Source organism: Pezoporus wallicus, unplaced genomic scaffold (genome assembly GCF_028554395.1).
Source record: "Pezoporus wallicus isolate ANWC-B61680 ecotype Strahan unplaced genomic scaffold, APGP_CSIRO_Pwel_v1 contig_8088, whole genome shotgun sequence".
Lineage (NCBI taxonomy): Eukaryota > Metazoa > Chordata > Aves > Psittaciformes > Psittacidae > Pezoporus > Pezoporus wallicus.
The window spans coordinates 407,258-412,271 of record NW_026642341.1 but is presented as its reverse complement, the minus strand read 5'-3'; the positions used below and the strand labels follow the sequence as shown (position 1 = coordinate 412,271).

At 46.8% G+C, this 5,014-nt stretch overlaps 1 long non-coding RNA gene across 1 annotated transcript; it reads right to left on the bottom strand.

Moving 5' to 3' along the window:
• Positions 1–1,545: 1,545 nt before the first annotated feature.
• Positions 1,546–4,160, bottom strand: LOC130609705 (uncharacterized). Its single transcript, XR_008974855.1, has 2 exons — positions 4,030–4,160; positions 1,546–1,880 (listed from the first exon to the last, which is right to left on the bottom strand). It is a non-coding gene; the product is annotated as an uncharacterized LOC130609705 (long non-coding RNA).
• Positions 4,161–5,014: the final 854 nt, after the last annotated feature.

Genomic DNA, 5,014 nt, shown 5'->3' with positions numbered 1-5,014 from the left:
TGTATGGTCAAGCACCATCATCTGGGTGGACTGGAGAGGAATATCTTCCTCTCCTGAGTCATGGGTACAGATTTCTGCCATGGCAGAGAGGTCTTCCCTGGAACCTGCAGGCTAAAACCCTGCTTTACGCCTTTTTATGACTTTAAGGCAATTTGTCTGCAACAGAGAAGGGAGGACAGCCAACATGGGTGAGGTTAAGGAAGGATCTGGAATTTCTGCCATGCAGCCGGATGGAAATTACATCCTATGCAGGGCAGCACAAGCATGGTGCTACTCATATACCTGCCTTGCTTGGCACCCTCTTCCTACACACTTCCCAGCACAAGTGCTGTGAGGAGGCAGTGGACAAAGGACAGGCCGAGGAGCAGGAGCCTCACAGCTCCTGCTGCTCACTCACACACCTCCTAGGACTCATTACCAGTGAGCTCCTCTTTACTTCTTTTGCTAATGTTCACAAACTGCAGCAGTAACATCTTTCAGTATTGAACTGTACTTAATGATTTCACCATAATGAAATTAATAATTAACTGGAAAGACATTTGGACCCTTTGTCGAACAAAGCTCACTAATTTTATGATGCATTAGGACTGTCTGGTCTGGTCTCTGGAGCAGCTATCCCACAGCTGGGAGCAAGCCAGGGGCTGCAGGAAATGTGTCTTTTTCTTGTCAAGAGCATTTCTGACAGGCCTCCACCATGCAGTAGCAGCTCTGCTCACAGGCACCATTAGCTCCTGGTTTCTGAATCATATCAAAGACAGGAGAACAAAAGACAAAGGTCAGCACGTATGGGGAGGAGGCAATGGCCAGCTCCCCACCAACTATCTGCTGTTTGTGAGAAGTCCAGACAAAGGGGTTTTAAAAGGAATGTAGAGGGCACCAGTGGTTTGACATCTGCTTCAGAGGAGGACACCTGAAGTCCTACAGTAGACCAATGCAATGTAAGTCACCATTCATGGCAGGAATGTGGTGTAAGGGAATGACCATCTCACACAGCAGTGCTCTATGCTCTCAATCATGATCCCCAAGCTCATGTCATTGCCATGAGGACAGCAAATAACCATGGCACAATGGCGTCCTTCAGCTGACACACAGGACTAGCAGATTCTGTTGAACTTGGATGCTTTGCATGAGTTACAGAGGCTTGAAGTTGGAAACCTTGCATGGAAACATACTGAGTCTTTAAGATCTTGGACTCAAATCAACTGATTAGTGGCATATTTTGGCAACCCCACCACAACCTGAAGGTGCAGGTCCTCTCCCACAGCATCATAGTGAGTCTGCCACCGAGCCAGCACTGTTCTTTAGTATTGAGGCATCTTAAACTCACACTTTAGCTTTCCTTTGAAGCCAACTGAATTAATCAATTCATCCTTGGCAGTGAAATGAAGCTTGCTTTCTGCTAGGTGGGTCAAAACCACACAATCTATTTTGGCTGTTCTGTTCCCATGAATTCTATTACCATACGTTGCAAAGGGGAAGATTACAGAGAAGGCAGAGCCAGCGGCATTCCTTGCTTTATGAGGAGGAAAAAAAACACACACACAATTTATTTTTCATTGCTTTATGATGAATATGAATTCAATTACATGCAAAAGAGAACTGCAGTAGTCAGTCAGAATTACACTCAGCTAGTAGCAAATATAATGGCTTTTAACAAGGAGAGCTTATCATCAAGGTTCAGACAAGCCTGCGTCTGTGTTGCTCCTGATGATGCTGCACAAGAAGACAATGACTATCACAGCTGAGAATTAATCTCTCATCTTCATGGCTGGAGATGGGAGGAGGAAGCAAGGTGTTAGTGGAGCCCTCTGGTCATTGCAAGTCCTCCAACCACAGGTGTCAGAGCAGCCGTCATGGGCACCAGGGAGCAGAAGGACCATCTGTCAAAACACGAACGCATGCAACAAAAGCAGCACAGAAACGTGTCTGTCTCCCTTCTTGTTTCTGTCACATTTCCCACCAAACAAAATGCATCTCTCCATGTTAGTGGATAATGTTTCCAACAGCCTGGTGAAGCTTTGCCTGCAAAGCTCACAGGCTTAGTGGCCATGTGTGCAGAAAACAGCTCACCTTCTGCCTTGATCCAGTCTGGGAAGCGTCTGTACAAATGGCATCACAGCACACAAGAACCCCAGTACACAAATGCATGTGCATCTATATATCCATGTATCTGTGCCTTTTTGCTTACAAGGCTCTAGTCACTCCAAAACAACCACCTGTGTAGGAGGTATGAGTTCCTCAAGGAGACCTTTTCAGTCCTTCTAATTGAACAGAAATCCATGATCTGTGACAGGTGCATGGTGCCTCATAGCACAGCTCTATGGGAGCAACAAGCAGCCTTCCTCAGGCATGGCAGTGAGAGTCACTGCAGCCCTAGGAGAGCCCCCACCGACCCTTGTGCTCTGCAATGCTCAGCCATCCCCAACCCCTGGACCCTCTGTCCTGCTCCCGAGAAGCAGCAGTGTGCTGGCAGCGGCCGTGTTTCCCCAGCTGCCACAGCATTAGCAAGAGAAATCCTGAAGCAAATAGGAGGAGGAACACATGAGGCACATGCTGTGCCTTCTTAATCTCCAGCATGGTGCAGCTCTCCTTAGATGTCACTGCTGTTTGTGCAACACTGATACACCAGGTTTGCTTTCTTCAAGGTAACTCTCCAGATGTTTCTTGGGGTGCTGAGCAACTCAGAATTGGAAATTAATGTAATGTTAATGTCAGGCAACCACATTCAGCCCTCCTCTGGCAGAAGGCATGGGAAGATTATATATCTTCAGTTACCACTTAATAGAGCAATCCTTAGCAGCAAGTCCATCTAACTTGACGTTGCTCAAAGCCCTATAACCCTCAGCAGTGCACACACACACACAAGTGTGCTGCTGTCTGTCAAAGCTGCCTGTGCGCCAGGCACACTAGTCAAGCAAAGGGGAGAAGCTGGAAGCAAATGAGAGGGCACAGGCAGCAGCAAGCCAGGCAACGCTGGACAGAGATGTCATGTGTTTTGAAATGCAGCTATTAAAGCCCAGCCCTGGGGCAGCAGATGTGCCAAGCTGTGCTTCCCAAAGAAAGCTGGTGGAGACAAACATCCCAGGAGAAGCTGGTCTGCCATCCTCTCCGCACACAGGCAGTGCACTCAATGCTTTCCATTTCTCAAAAGGACAATGTTATTTTGGAGCAGCTGTCTGGAAATGGATGCTTCCATCTTGCCAAGTAACAAACATTTCAAATTCCCTCACTACTTTTCATCTAAGCAGTTCATGGCTATTTATGGTTTAACTTTCACCTTTTTCAGCATGGAAGCTGAGTGTTGCTGCTCTTTAGACAAGAGAAATAAGACACGGGGTATCGCATTCTTGGCCAAACTTATGAATCAAAACAGAGCACAGCTCATACAAACCCCTGACATCTGTGCTCCTTCATCCCCATGTGTTTGCTCCTTCTCATCAGCTGAGATGCTGATGGCAGCATCATGGCTCTGGAACACAGCAACTGCTCTGCAAAGTATTTATTCAGTGCTGGAGACACCGTCAAGCTTCTGTCCAAACTGCTGTCATTAACTGACTTCTGGTGGCAAGCAGAGTGGCTCTGTGTTTAATGCCCTGCTCAGAGCACAGTGCTGACACCCCAGCAGTGCTGCTGCTCCACTTGGGCACAGGAAGGTGCAGCAGCAGCATTTTATGACCAAATCCCACTTCCCTGTGAACCCCTGTGCTGCCTCATCTCAGCATACCCATCACCTCTCTGTGGTCACACAGCAAGAGATGCTTCCAGTCATTAACACAAGGGAAGGTGTTCAATCCTGCTTCCATCCAGGCAGGCTGCCAAGCTGATGACCCAGCCCTGGTTCTCCCCTTTCCCAAGCCCACGCTGCAGCAGCATAAGCAGAGCTCAGCTCTGCCCTGAACACAGCGACGGCACCAGCAGCCGGCTCTAGGTCTGGAAATCAGGCAGCACCATTAGACAAAACCTACAGGCTTGAGCTCCACCATCTGCTCACCAGGCTTGACTGAAAGTGGAGGAATTACATTAAATTACCTGATTATGCGAAGACTGACAGATGATAGCAAATATTACAGCCACAGCTTGGTCAGTACTGAAGGAGTGGGAGTTTTGTCCTGGTAATAACAAGCATTGTGTGTTTCTTCTCTTTAGAGCTGTTTTGCTTGGGGTTTCTTGGGTTTTTTATCTGAGGATGGAGAAGAAAACATACAAATTGCACATAATAAGTGGGACACAGAGAAAAAGAGCTGGCTGTATTCAGATGTTACAATACAACCAAAGGTGCTTCTCCATTTTCCCTCCTCCTAGAATAAGCTGTATACATGTAACGAATAACACAAGAGATCTCCTCTATAGAATTAATAGCACACAGTCCTTCTTGACTTGCCTTTAATCACATTTGGTACCCAGTGGGCCTGGGAGGGAAAGTCAGCATTCCTCATCTACTCAGGCGAACTCAGTGGCTGTCAGCTATCCCAATCTGTCATGACTTTAATACCACAGCTTAGGGAATAAAACCAGAATCTGTGGGCAGCCCTACGAGCTTTGCTCCTCACTAGGGGCAAAGTTGGGATTAAAGTGAATCCACATTTCACATTTCACTTGAACACAACCACTGTTCACAAATGATATGTGCAGAAATAGCCTTTGCTTAATTAGATTCATGCACAGTGATGCCTGAGTTTTATATTTACGCAAATTCATGGAGATCCACAGGATTTCACTCACTTAAAGGAGGTAGCTTAGAGGCAGATCTTACTCTATCAGTCTATAAGATGAAGAGACTGTTTATTCTGAGTCTTTTAGACATCTATTATTAGGGTGCAGTTAGAATGGTGCTGGGTGTCTGTGCAAGCCTCCAGCTACAAAAGTTATCTGTGAAGCTTTGCAAATTAGATGAAGCGGAAAAAGGAATTCAGGTATGGCTGAATCTTAAAATGATTCCTGATTTGCAAAGCAGGGCTTGTAAGCGGTCTCTCCTGGTGTGGCCAGGGCTGGTGCAGACCAGAAAACAGCAAGG